Source organism: Elaeis guineensis, chromosome 5 (assembly GCF_000442705.2).
Source record: "Elaeis guineensis isolate ETL-2024a chromosome 5, EG11, whole genome shotgun sequence".
NCBI lineage: Eukaryota > Viridiplantae > Streptophyta > Magnoliopsida > Arecales > Arecaceae > Elaeis > Elaeis guineensis.
In genome coordinates this window covers 115,279,752-115,294,821 of record NC_025997.2, presented here as the reverse complement: position 1 = coordinate 115,294,821, position 15,070 = coordinate 115,279,752, and the positions used below count along the sequence as shown (strand labels likewise).

The window sequence follows — 15,070 nt, the reverse complement described above, 5'->3', positions numbered from 1 at the left end:
TTCTATGAAATCCCATATATACTTCATTATTAGCCATGGACTGCATCTCATCATGCATTGCTTCATCCACTTGTTTGATTGGAAACTTATAATAGCCTGATCATAAGAGACTGGATCTACTAGATGATCAATATCATAATCATTCTCATCCAAATAAAGCACATAGTTATTGGGAATGATAGATCTCCTTTCTCTAAGTGATCTCCTTGCTAACATATCATTAACTAGATGTGGAGGTGCTATGATCGGTTCACTTGTCTACTGCTCTTCAACTGTTCTTTCAATATGATGAAATATGATCTTTTTCTAAACAATAGGAATAGAAAAAATTACCTATCCTTCTTTTGATGTCATATTTTTGGTATGAGAGTATCTGCTATCATCCATATCAGACTTCAAAAATCTGGCATAGATAGACTCAACAATCTTTGCACCTCCATCAAGGTAGTAGAATCCGTATCTTTTAGAATTATCTAGATAGCCAATGAAATAACAAGTGGTTCTAGGTTCAGATTTACTTTCTATTGGATTATAAATTTTAACCTCAGCAGGGCAGCTTCAAACATGAAAGTGATTAATACTAGATTTCCTGCCAACCCACAACTCAAAAGGTGTCTTGAGAATTGTCTTACTGGAAACTCTATTTAAGATATAGATAGTGGTTTTTAAGGCCTCACCTTAGAGATATCATGATAAATTACATCCACTCATCATACTTCTAACCATATCCTTAAAAGTACGATTACACCTTTCAGCCACACTATTTTGCTCAGAAGTTATCGTGTATTGAGAAACTATCCCACACTCCTGCAAGAATTTGGCAAATAATCTCATTTGTTAGTCGGATATTCACCATATCAACCATAATATTTGCCACCATGGTCAGATCTCACAACTTTAGTAATCTTTCAATGCTATTTTTCAACTTTAGTTTTGAAGATTTTAAACTTATCGAGTGCTTCAAATTTTTCTTTTAGAAGGTAAATATATCCAAAGTTAGAAAAGTCATCAATAAAAATAACAACATATCTACTACCATAAATAGTAGGTTCCAAAGGTCTACTAATGTCCATGTGAATGAGTTCTAAAAGGTCATTACTATGTGTGGACTCCTTTATTTTAGTTTTATAAATTTGCCCCTAAGACGGTTAACACAGGTGTGAAAGTCAATGAAATCAAGAGAATGAAGAATTCCATTATCAACTAGTATTTGAATCCTTTCTTTAGAAATGTGACCTAATCATTTATGCCATAATATAAAGGATTTACTTTTGGCTAGTCCTCTTGTAGGGATAATACCATCTACATGCATAGAAGAAAAATCATTCCTAGAGATAGCATTCAGGCCATATAAATCATCACATAAAAAACCTCTACCAATAAATTTAGAGTTCAAAAATAATTCAATTTTTTCAGTATCAAAAGCAAATTTAAAATCACTAGAATCAAGTTTAGAAAAAGAAATCAATTGCAAATTCTGCCTCATGGATGGTATATAAATAGTATTCTCTAACGCAAGTATAAAACTAGACTCTAATTCAAGCCTGACATTTCCCAAGGTGGGGTGCCCCGACTCAAAGCTGTATTCCCCAATTTGCCAGCCAATGTTGTAACCATTAAGCGCCATGGATGCAACATAGAGAGAATTGTCAATCTCAGTGAGTTTTCTAGGTTTTTTGGTATTCCTTCTTGAGCTTCTATTTCTTCCATTAAGGGAGATTTAGGAAAAGATGGAATAGGAAGACATGTTTCCAAAATGAACAAGATACGGGTGGAGAAGGGAAAGTTAGCAAAGTTAGACAAGATTGGAATGGGCATAGGAACATGTAATGATGTACCAAATCGGCTAATGCTCCTAGGTTGATGCGATGTATTCCACTAGTTGACTGGAGACTTTATTATTGATATATCGATCGGTCCAGCATGGATTGAAATAGGAGCCGATTCGACAGGAAGCTTTTGAAAACACAGTGATGAATACAGAAGTTAAATGAGCATCCCACACCTGAAAGATACCCCACATAGGCTTTCCCCGAAACCCCCCAGTCACTAAGGTAAACAAAGTAGAAAAAGCATCAATTTCTGTACCAGTTCCGAAAGAGCGAAGAAAAAGGGGATGTTTTGTTAATGGGAAGAAGGAACTGTTGTGGAAAAAATTCAGTGCAGGGGTAAAATGATAATTTTAAAACTTTTTTAAAATTATTATTTTATAGAAAAAATTATTAATTAATCTAATTAATTAATAAAAATTTACCCTACACTATAATCTAAATATGATATATAGCATGCATGCATTTAAATTTGAAATTCGAATTTGAACAGTAAACACTTTACTGTAATGTGTTCAGAATACAATACCTTTGTGCGGGTAGTAGATCGCTGCAATCTGATCATCGTCGGGAGAGTCTGATCATCACGATGCAGCTACATAGTATGTCTGGCCTCTGTGGATCATCCACATGAAGCTTCTGATCTGATCGACTCCTCACGAGTGCTAGCTCGTTGTAGAGCCCTTTCGACGGTCGATGCTGATCGAACTCCTTCGATCGATGTCTGCCGATTTTTTAGATACTCCAAATCGTCAGCAGACATACTTGAGAGGATGTTGAAGAACTCTCTAAAATTTGATAGGCTCACGATACTCGTAGCTCACCTTCTCACTTCCCGAACTCCAGGCTGAAACCCTGAAGAACTCACTGAAACCCTGCGCACACTTTTTCTTTCTTTTCTTTCTTTTTCTCTCGGAAGGATATAGACCATCACCTTGCACACAAGGATTCCTCACGCCCAAATTTTCTCTCCAAAATTTTTCTTGCACCCGCCCCACTCTTCTCCTCCTTTTAAAACAATGTCAAACGTCTTATCCATGTGAGAGGATAAAGATGAGTAATTACACATTTGAATTCAAATCAAATTTTGAATTCAAATGGAAATCAATTTATCCTTATCCACTAAGGGCGTGAGAAGAGGAGGGCGTGGCTTAATTTGTGCATGAGTGATTTCATGAGAAACATTTTCTCGTATAATAAATGGGGTGCTAAAAGAGGATAAGGTCAGGGCGCTAAAAGAGGATAAGGTCAAGGCGCTAAGATTGATTGCTCATTCAAATTCAAACTTTGTTTTGAATTTGAGTGGCCAACCAATCATCCTTACCTACTCATTTGGCACATTAAAGTAGGACATGAGGAGGGCTTTGCGTGATGAAAAATTCATGAGAACTTTCTTCTCGTGAATTCAAATAGGCACAGTGGAAGTGAGGTGGCGCAGGGAGAATGGGTCAAGGTGGTTTCATTATTTAAACCAACCTAATTGAACCAAATAAGTTAGGCCCAATTAGACTAATTTAAATCCAACTTAATTAGACTTAATTAGGCTCAATAAAATTTTAATCAAATCAGAAATTGATTAAGCCCAATCCCTGATCAAATCAGGGACCAAACCATCTCGACGATTAGGTCAACTCTTAACCTAATCGGGTCAAACCCAACTGAATCCAATTCAATTGGACTTGATCCAAAAATAATTACTCAATCAAATTGAGTTAATTAGCGATCAAATCACTAATTAAACCTCTCATAAATATTAAGTCCAAATCCGATGGGTAATCGGGCATCAAAATTTATCGATATGTAACCCTGATCGAAGAGTCCCAAACCAGTGGGACTCTTGACCCCGGTACCCAAAATGTGTGGGATTCATGATCAGAGAATCCTGATTCTCGATCACAGAGTCCCAGACACGTAGGACTCATAGTCCACGAGCATTAAGACTCTTCATAAGCCATCAGATCAGATAGAAACCTCTAATGTGTGTGACCCCGTAGGTTCGAACCTAAGCCGATAGCACAGGAATCAATTTCTGTACTAATCGAAGTGACCATCTAGCAATGGTATCCGATGACCGGATAGGTCGAATAGTCGCAATTGCAACACTCAGAACCTACATGAATATGATTATTGTATAATTCATCTTTTTGACCTCTGTGTTTAGAACAACTCAGGATTAAACTGTCAACCCTGATTAGATCATCCGAATCGTGCTCAACTCAAACAGTCCTGTGACTCCTCACAAAGACTACCCTGACCAAGGTTTTGCTAAATTGAAACATGACTGTACACAGCTCCTGAACTGGAGTGGTCAATCCCATCTTGACACACGCACCGACAAGTCAAGTACTTGACTACACCCAGCAGCTTTCTGTCACTGAATTAGAAATTCAGGTAGTCCAGTGCCTAAGTGCAGTGAGTTGCTTGCAAGTCACCGTGGCGGTCTCAAGTCGGAGGGATATTTATCCCATATTCTATCGGAGTAAATCTTGACAGCAGAAATAGCTCCAGAGTCGGTCACGTTCAGTGCAGATGTACCCTTATATCTCACCTGTATGCCATACCAGTGTCTCCACACTCATTGGTTAAAAGGACAACCAACCTATATGGCACACAACGACCTATGCTTGATAAACGTTGTCGTCCTTGGTAACAACGTATCATTTGGTCGCGAACAGATTTAAGGACAAAACGACAAATCCTCCTTTGTCGAGTCTAAATAGTCCTAAGGACTTCACCACAACATAGGAGTTCATTAGAAGATGAAATATTTTATGATGAAAAATATCAAAATAATTTTTATTAATTCATAATTCATGTACATATACAAAAATAAGCACAACCGTCAACAGGTTTACGATTGACTTTGGAACACTATTCCCAACAATCTCCCACTTGGCCTAAAGTCAATCGGTGCAGTATCTAATATTCATCTTCGACTTGTAGTCATCGAACTCCTTCACCGCAATGGCTTTAGTGAATGGGTCGGCCAGATTCTCCTTTCCGTCGATCTTCAGAAGGTCGACGTCACCTCGATCCATAATTTCCCGGATGAGATGGTAGCGGCGCAGAATATGCTTCGTCCACTGGTGTGCCTTGGGTTCCTTCGCCTGAGCAATGACTCCAGAGCTGTCACAGTGGAGCAAAACTAGACCAACAAGGGAGAGTGCTACTCCGAGCTCGGTGATGAATTTTCTCAGCCACACCACTTCTTTGGCAGCATCTGATGCAGCGACATACTCCACCTCGCAAACTGAATCAGCCACTGTGTATTACTTGGAACTCTTCCAGCAGATAGCCCCACCATTAAGGGTAAAAATAAATTCCGACACACTTTTGCTATCATCATGATCAGATTAGAAACTAGAGTCTGTAAACCCTATAAGTCTCAAGTCTGATTCACCATAAACAAGCTACTGATCCTTAGTATTTCTTAAATACTTCAAGATGGTTTTAACAACCTTCCAGTGATTCTCCCCTGGATCAGATTGGTATCTACTCACTATCCCTAGTGAGTATGTCACATCTGGTCATGTACATATCATGGCGTACATGATAGATCCCACTGCCAAAGCATATGGAATCCTACCCATATGCTCTCTCTCTTGAGGTGTTGTCGGACAATCCCTCTTCGAGAGAGAAATTCCATGACCTATCGGTAGATAGCCTTTTTTGGAATTCTCCATGCTGAACCTCTTCAGCATAGTATCTATGTACGTAGACTAGGATAATCTAAGCAACCTTTTAGATCTATCCCTATAGATCCTCATTCCTAGGATGTAGGAAGCTTCTCCCAAATTCTTCATGGAGAATTGTGACGACAGCCAAATCTTTATTCCCTGTAATGCAGGGACATCATTTTCGATTAAGAGAATATCATCCACATATAATATAAGAAATATCACTACTGGACCATTAGCCCACTTATAAATGCAGGGCACTTCTCCATTCTTAACGAAGCCATACGTCTTGATCGTCCTATCAAAATGTATGTTCCAACTTCGGGATGCCTGCTTAAGTCCATAAATGGATCTCTGTAGTCTGCATACCTTAGACTCATCAGTGGATGTGAATCCTTTAGGTTGTATCATATACACTTCTTCATCCAGCTCTCCATTTAAAAAAGCTGTCTTCACATTCATCTGCCAGATTTCATAGTCCAAATGGGCAGCTATCGCAAGTATAATCCGAATGGATTTGAGCATTGCCACAGGAGAAAATATCTCATCATAGTCTATACCATAACGTTGACGATATCCCTTGGCAACCAGACGGGCTTTATAGGTTTCCACTTTTCCGTCTGCACCCCTCTTCCTCTTGAAGACCCACTTACACCCTATGGGATTTACTCCTTCGAGTGGGTCAACCAATGTCCACACATCGTTGACCTTCATGGACTCCATTTCGGATTTCATGACCTCTAGCCATTTCTCAGAGTCGGATCTCTGCATTGCATCCATGTAGGTGATCGGATCCCTATCATTTTCATCAAGTTTGATAGGATCGTCGTCCCGGACCAAGAAATCATAGTATCTGTCCGGTTGACATGGTACTCTACCAGATCGTCTTAAGGGTGCTTGAACAATGAGCTCCGGATCTAATCTAATCAAATCCGATTCAGGTTCAGCAACTTGTATCGGTTTTTCCACCTGTCGAACTTCGTCAAGTTTGACCTTAGAGGCAACAGTCCCTTCACCAAGGAACTCTTTTTCTAAAAAGATTGCCTTAAGGCTGACAAATACCTTTTGCTCATCAGTCAGGTAGAAATAATATCCTTTGGTCTCTTTTGGGTATCCTATAAAATTATACTTGTCAGACCTAGGTCCTAGCTTGTCCGTAATTAAACGTTTAACATAAGCCGGACACCCCCAAACCCTAAGGTGCGAGAGTACTGGCTTACGTCCTATCCATATCTCATATGATGTTTTGGTTACAGACTTACTCGAAACTCTATTTAGAAAGTAACAAGCCAATTCGAGCGCATATCCCTAGAGAGAGATCGACAGACCAGCAAATCCCATCATGGATCGAACCATGTCCAACAAAGTCTGATTCCTCCTTTCAGATACACCATTATGCTGTGGTATTCCAGGAGGAGTCCATTGAGAGAGAATCTCATTCTCCCTAAGATATGTCAGAAACTCATTGGAAAGGTATTCACCTCTTCGATCAGATCGAAGAGTTTTAATATACTTCTCAATTTATTTTTCTACCTCATTTCAGAATAGTTTGAACATTTCAAACCACTCCGACTTATGCTTCATTAAATAGACATACCCATACCTCGATAGATCGTCTGTGAAGGTTATGAAGTAGAAATATCCACCTCTTGTACTTGTGCTCATGGGTCCACATGCATCAGAATGTACCAGACCCAAGAGTTCACTGGCTCGCTCACCTTTTTCAGTAAAAGGTGACTTGGTCATTTTACCAAGAAGACAGAACTCACAGGTTCGAAGTGATTCACAATCACCTACTTCAAGAATTCCTTTTTGAGCCAACCTGTTTATCCTGTTCTTATTGATATGACCTAGCCTACAGTGCCAAAGGTAGACTTCTGACATATTATCTATTCTAGGGTGTTTACCGGAGGTTTGAACCACATTAACAGGTTGTGATAGAAAGTAAATTCCATTATAAAGTTGTCCAATAAACATTGTAACACCATTCAAAATGATATTGCAAATATTTCTTTTTATTAAAAATTGATAACCGTTCATGGCCAAAAGGCCTACAGAAATAATATTTAATAAAAAGCTTGGACAATAGTGACATTCACTCAGAATTATATTTCGAGAATTGATTACAAGGTTCATGATTCCTAATGCTAGAACTGAAACTTTGCTTCCATCTCCAACGTTCAGGAACCTCTCGCCTTCATCAAATCTCCTACTGACCTGCAGACCCTACATCGAATTGTAAATATGATAAGAGCTTTCGGTATCCAATACCCAGGCAGTAGTATCACAAATGAAAAAGTTGCAAGGGTTATCATATAAGTACCTTGCTTCTTCTTTGGCTTGTTCGGGTCCAGTGAGGCAATGTATAGAGGACAGTTCCTCTTCCAGTGCTCCTGCTTCTTGCAAAAGAAGCACTCCACCTGGCTCTGGTCGGGCTTGCACTTTTTGGTCTGACCCTGTGCAGACGTCCCAGCATGCAGCTGCACCTTCTTATTCTTCTTCTTCTTGTTCTTTTTTCCTTTCTTAAAGGGTCGATGACCAGAAGAAGACCCTCCCACAACATTCACCGACTCCTTATGGAACTAGTGATCCTTCTCAAAGTTCTGCAGCAACCCCCAACAAGCCGTGGTAGTTCACTGCAGGCTTTGTCATTCGAAAATGAGTAAGGAAGGGAAGGAAGGACTTGGGCAGAGAATTAAGGATCGCATCCTTACCGAGCTGCTCGTGCAGGGGAAAACTTAGTTTACTTAGATGCTCAATCATTTCGATCATGTACAGTACATGATCAGTGACTGAGGCTCCATCCCTCATCCGAGCATTGAAAATGGCACAACTAGTTTTGTGCCTTTCAACGTCGTCAGGCGTGCCAAAAGAGTCGTTCAACATTTGAAGCATCTCCTGTGGCTGGGCGTTCTCGAACCTGTGAGTGAACTCATCATTCATTGCTGCCAGCATTATGCACCAGATATTGGTGCGGTCGTTGAGCCACTTCTGGTAAGTGTCTCGGATCGTCCCTCTAGCGTTCAGGGCTGGCTCCTCAGGTGCCGGATCCATTACTACATAAAGGATCTGCTCATGCTCAAGGACGATTTTTAATTTTTGATACCAGCTATCGAAATTAGGTCTCATGAGCTTGTCATTATCTAATAATGATCGGAGCGACAGGATAGTGGCCATAGCTGCATAAAGGAAAATCAGACCTATATTAGTACATAAATTATTAATGCTAAAGACTTGGACTTTAGTCTAAAGTTTCTCTCAGTATTTTTATGAATTGGTAGCCTCAACCTCCAATTCGAGGAATTACTTTAATTCCTTAGTGGGTACTAGAATCCACACAGACTACACACGAGCCCAACTTTGGTTGGTCAATCCATGTGCATCTATGGGTAGGTTCATAACCAGTTTTTCTCTAAACAACTTTTAGTAATTAATTTTGCCCCAGAACCTAATCAGTAGGCTTTGGCCTCCACTGAAAAAATCTGGTTAGGTCCAACCATTAACATGATTTGATTTGGTGAATCAGACCAATAAATGATCACGCCCGACTTTAGTCGGCCAACCTAACCACCATCAGAAAGACTCAAACCAAATTATCATACTATGAATGATAATTCCATTAGTCAATAAGCACCAGGCCTTTGGGCCTCCAATGATTATTAAACTAATGGACTCATTATCACTCACTTAATGGGAGGCTATGACTTAGTTATCAATATAACTTAATCATTTTTAGGACCTAATAATTTTTTTTTTTGAGGATTTTATTAAAGAATAGATGAGAAGAAAATATCCAGCCAATTTCAATCCTTCCACTGACTTCACCAAGTCAGATTAAAAAGGATTTACTTAAAGCTGGTATTAGGAGCACCTAAATCAGTCAAACTGATTTACCTAATGACATGGGTGAGCCCTAATCACCAAGTGATCTAATCAAAATCTAATTCACTAGGTTGGCCAGGTAAGTGAGATCAGTGGTGGGGATAAGCCATTAACTCGTCAGAGATCGAATCACTGCGAGTAGCTCCCACTTAAAAATCACTGGTCAAACTGCCAAACTTACCTTAGACACCAACCGGTTCATTAGTTTTAATTTGATCAACTTAGTAAATAGGATTCCACCGCGTAGCCATAAATTAAGTCCATCTTGGTCTAGTTAAAGACATGGACACATTCAACTACAACTATTAGAGTTGAGTCTAGAGTATCCTTGACCTAATCTAATTCAACTTTTGATTAGATTTGATCAATTACTCTAATTTAGTCCATTTCTTTAAGCTAACCTTAGGTCTAACCCAATTATGGACCTAATCCATCTAACCCATTGACCCACAAGTTTATGCAATTATCTTAGGTCTTAATTCATAATTCTAGACCTACTAGACAATACTTAATTCTTTTAATTAAGTATTTAGGCTGATGGGTCAGGGTTTGGCATTTCAAAAATAATTTTTAAATTTGAAAGATTTTATTTTCTGTTCACCAAATATGTTGACTTATTACACAAATATATCAGCACATTTCATAAATAGCAATCTTATTGCTAATTACATAATAGAAAATAACTCAATCAAAATAAATTATGAATATTCCTTTCGCTACTTCATCTGCATGGGATATAATTGCATCGGCACCCCTATCGCCATAGGAGACCCCATCAAATGGGAAGAGAAAGCCTTTAAACTCTACTTTTCTCCTATGATCGGACGGCCATGGCAACCAACCCAATTCGATTACTTGCTACTTGGATCAAGTATATCTAAATATACCAATTTTAAAATTTAAATTTCAAATTTCAAATTTTAAATTTTAAATTTTAAATTTCAAATAAATTTTAAATTTTAAATTTTTCAATTTCAAATTTTAAATTTCAAATTTTAAATTTTAAATTTCAAATTTGAAATTTCAACCAAATTTCAAATTTTTAAATTTTAAATTTTGAACAACTTTCAAAATTCAAATTTTAAATTTTAAATTTTAAATTTCAAATTTAAACTTTTAGATTACAACTTAATCTACGTATGTAAATATATATATCATATCTAAGAACCCGCTCTGATACCATTTGTGGAAAAAATTCAGTGCATGGGTAAAATGGTAATTTTAAATTTTTTTTAAAATCATTATTTTATAGTGGAAATTATTTATTAATCTAATTAATTAATAAGAATTTACTCTATACTAGGATCTAAATATGATATATAGCATATATGCATTTAAATTTGAAATTCGAATTTGAACAGTAAATACTTTACTGTAATGTGTTCAGAACACAATACCTTTGTGCGGGTAGTAGATCACCGCAATCTGATCACTGTCGGGAGAGTCTGATCATCACGATACAGCCACACAATGTATCTGACCTCTGTGGATCATCCACATGAAGCTTCCGGTCTGATCGACTCCTCACGAGTGCTAGCTCATTGTAGAGCCCTTTCGACGGTCGATGCTGATCGAACTCCTTCGATCGATGTCTGTCGATTCTTCAGATACTTTAAATTATTAGCAGACATGTTTGAGAGGATGTTGAAGATCTCTCTGAAATTTGGTGGGCTCACGACACTCGTAGCTCACCTTCTCACTTCCCGAACTCCAGGCTGAAACCTTGAAGAACTCACTGAAACCCTGCGCACACTTTTTCTTTCTTTTCTTTCTTTTTCTCTCGGAAGGATATAGACCTTCACCTTACACACAAGGATTCCTCACGCCCAGATTTTCTCTCCAAAATTTTTCTTGCACCCGCCCCACTCTTCTCCTCCTTTTAAAATAATGTCAAACGTCTTATCCACGTGAGAGGATAAAGATGAGTAATTGCACATTTGAATTCAAATCAAATTTTGAATTCAAATAGAAACCAATTTATCCCTATCCACTAAGGGCGTGAGAAGAGGAGGACGTGGCTTAATTTGTGCATGAGTGATTTCATGAGAAATATTTTCTCGTGTAATAAATGGGGCGCTAAAAGAGGATAAGGTCAAGGTGCTAAGATTGGTTGCTCATTCAAATTCAAACTTTATTTTGAATTTGAATGGTCAACCAATCATCCTTATCCACTCATTTGGCGCATTAAAGTAGGGCGTGAGGAGGACTTTGCATGAGGAAAAATTCATGAGAACTTCCTTCTCGTGAATTCAAATGGGCGCAGTGGAAGTGAGGTGGCGCAGGGAGAATGGGTCAAGGTGGTTTCATTATTTAAACCAACCTAATTGAACCAAATAAGTTAGGCCCAATTAGACTAATTTAAATCCAACTTAATTAGACTTAATTAGGCTCAATAAAATTTTAATCAAATCAGGAATTGATTAAGTCCAACCCCTGATCAAATCAGGGATCAAACCATCTCGATGATTAGGTCAACTCTTAACCTAATCGGGTCAAACCCAACTGAATCCAATTCAATTGGACTTGATTCAAAAATAATTACTCAATCAAATTGAGTTAATTAGTGATCAAATCATTAATTAAATCTCTCATAAATATTGAGTCCAAATTCGATGGGTAATCGGGCATCAGAATTCATCGATATGTAACCCTGATCGAAGAGTCCCAAACCAGTGGGACTCTTGACCTCGGTACCCAAAATATGTGGGACTCATGATCAGAGAATCCTGATTCTCGATCATAGAGTTTCAAATACGTAGGACTCATAGTCCACGAGCATTAGGACTCTTCATCAGCCATCAGATCAGATAGAAACCTCTAATGTATGTGACCCCACAGGTTCGAACCTAAGCCGGTAACACAGGAACCAATTCCTGTACTAATCGAAGTGACCATCTAGCAATGGTACCCGATGATCGGATAGGTCGAATAGTCACAATCGCAACACTCAGAACCTACGTGAATATGGTTACTGTATAATTCATCCTTTTGACCTCTGTGTTTAGGATGACTCAGGGTTAAACTGTCAACCCTGATTAGATCATCCGAATCATGCTCAACTCAAACAGTCTTGTGACTCCTCACAAAGACTACCCTGGTCAAAGTTTTGCTAAATTGAAATACGATTGTACACAGCTCCTGAACTGGAGTGGTCAATCCCATCTTGACACACGCACCGACAAGTCAAGTACTTGACTATACCCAGCAGCCTTCCGTTACTGAATTAAAAATTCAGGTAGTCCAGTGCCTAAGTGCAGTGAGTTGCTTGCAAGTCACCGTGACGGTCTCAGGTCGAAGGGATATTTATACCCATATTCCATCGGAGCAAATCTTGACAGCAGAAATAGCTCCGGAGTCGGTCACATTCAGTGCAGATGTACCCTTACATCTCATCTGTATGCCATACTAGTGTCTCCACACTCATTGATTAAGAGAACAACCAACTTATATGGCACACAACGACCTATACTTGATAAATATTATCGTCCTTGGTAACAACGTATCATTTGATCGCGAACAGATTTAAGGACTAAACGATAAATCCTCCTTTGTCGAGTTTAAATAGTCCTAAGGATATTAATTCATAATTCATGTACATATACAAAAATGAGCACAACCGTCAACAGGCTGACGATTGGCTTTGGGACACTATTCCCAACAACTGTTTATAGCCATTGCGATATAAAATACTATACTCATCCGAGCCGCAGGAACATGTACATACGAAAAAAATCAACTTGAACTCTTTCTCCATTTTTGACAAATAGATTTACTTCATTCTCAGTTGCTTTTTATTTATTTATGAACCCTTTCAAAGAATTAGCAAAATGAATAGACACCCCACTATCTAACCACCAAGAATGTAATGGAATATCCATCAAACTAGATTCAAAACAAACAAAGGCTAACGAGTTACCTCTTTGCGTATTATTCTTCTCTAACCAATTCTTATATTTGAAATATTCAAATTTCTTATGACCTTTCTTCTTGCAAAAAAAGCACTTGAAAACTTTCTTAATAGCGGCTTGTGGGCCTCCAGGATTTTGATTTCCACTCTTAGGATTGTGACTTTGACTGTTTCTTTTGGAATCATTACCCTTCTTCTTTTTGTAATTGGAACCCTTAGGATGTGGCTGATACAAATATTAGCACTCTCACCTTTTTCTCTAAGATATTTTTCTTCTTCTTGAGTACAAACAGAAATGAGTTCATTGACATTCCACTTATCCCTTTGTGCATTATTAGCAGTTTTAAGCTGGCTAAATTATGCAGGAAGAGAATTAAGGGTCTAATGAACAATAAAATCTGTAAGGATAAGGATGTCAAGGCTCTTAAGTTTGCATACAATAGTCTCTAATCTCATGATGTAAGCCCTAATACCACCAGTACCATCATATCTCATATTAATTAATTTTTCCATCAACTCTCCAGCCTCAGCTTTATCAGATTCTACGTATCTCTTACTTATGGCATCAAAAAATTATTTAGCATTACCATTGTCGGGTATGGCATCTAACATGGAATTAGATATGGATCTCTTCATAAGCGTTAAACTCAAGCGATTCACTTTCTCCACTTTTCATAGGCAACCTTTTATGTTATAGTACTATTATCAATAGTCTGAGTTGGAAGATCATCACACAATGCAACATTTAAATCCATCAAACCTGGTGCTAACTCAATGTCATGCTTCCACCTTTTATAATTTGTTCCAATCATAGTTTCAATTGAAGCAGTGGTGTTATTCATCGTAAATGTTATAGCCCAAAACCTATTTCAGCCCACAAAAGCCCAAAATGAGAAAAAAAAAATAGAGGAATTCAAAACCGAGAAGAAGACTCCCGATAGGAGTCTCCTTCTCCGACGAAATTCGAGCAAAATCGGACTCCTAGGACCCCTCGGAGTCCTAGGGTTCCTTATAAGAATACCCCCTCCCTCTTGAGATCGACCATCAGCCTCTTCTTCCCCTATTTCTCTCCGATTTTTCCGAAGAAGAGCCGCGGGCACAGTTGGGTTTCTCGCCGTATTTTCTCTCCGACGAGGTCCCAGGAGGCCGAGGTAAGTCCTTCTCTTTTTCCTCCCTTCCTTCCTCTTTCCCTCGTGTGTTTGTGCGCAGTGGCCGACGACGAGCGTCGTCGATTTTTGGACGGGAAAAAAACTCTGTTTTGGGCCCTTTTTGCGTGAATTTTCGGTGCCGGTGATCAAAATTGACCGCCGGCCATGTTTCCTCCGTGACCGGAGGAGTGGCCCCATCGGCCGTCGGCCTCCGCCGTGGCGGCCATGGCCCGAACGGCCGATCAAGGCCTGAGGACCAAGAGTCCTCTGTTCCGGCGCGGGAAGAAGAAGAAGAAAAAGAAGAAAAAGAAAAAAAAAGGAAAAGAAAAAAAAAGAAAAAGAAGAAAAGAAAAAAAAAAGGGGGTGGAGAGAGAAACTCTCTCTCTCTAGATTTTAGGATTTATGGAATTAATTAATTAAAAAAAAATTAGCAATAAAAATAAAAATAAAATTAGGATGTCCATGGATTAATTCAAAAATCGGGATGCTGTCGACGAATTGATCCTAGTGGGGATATTAGATTTTAATAATTTAGTTATTTTTAATTCGATGAAATTTTTGATTTAAAATATAATATTTGACGTATCAGGTTCTGAGAAGGATTTTCGAGATCCCTAAAATTTCTAG

The 15,070-nt window shown here is 38.5% G+C and overlaps 1 pseudogene; it reads right to left on the bottom strand.

The window, feature by feature from the left end:
- Positions 1 to 1,227: 1,227 nt before the first annotated feature.
- LOC105045565 (putative cytochrome c biosynthesis ccmC-like mitochondrial protein) lies at positions 1,228 to 13,108 on the bottom strand (annotated as a pseudogene).
- Between the last annotated feature and the right edge of the window lie 1,962 nt (positions 13,109 to 15,070).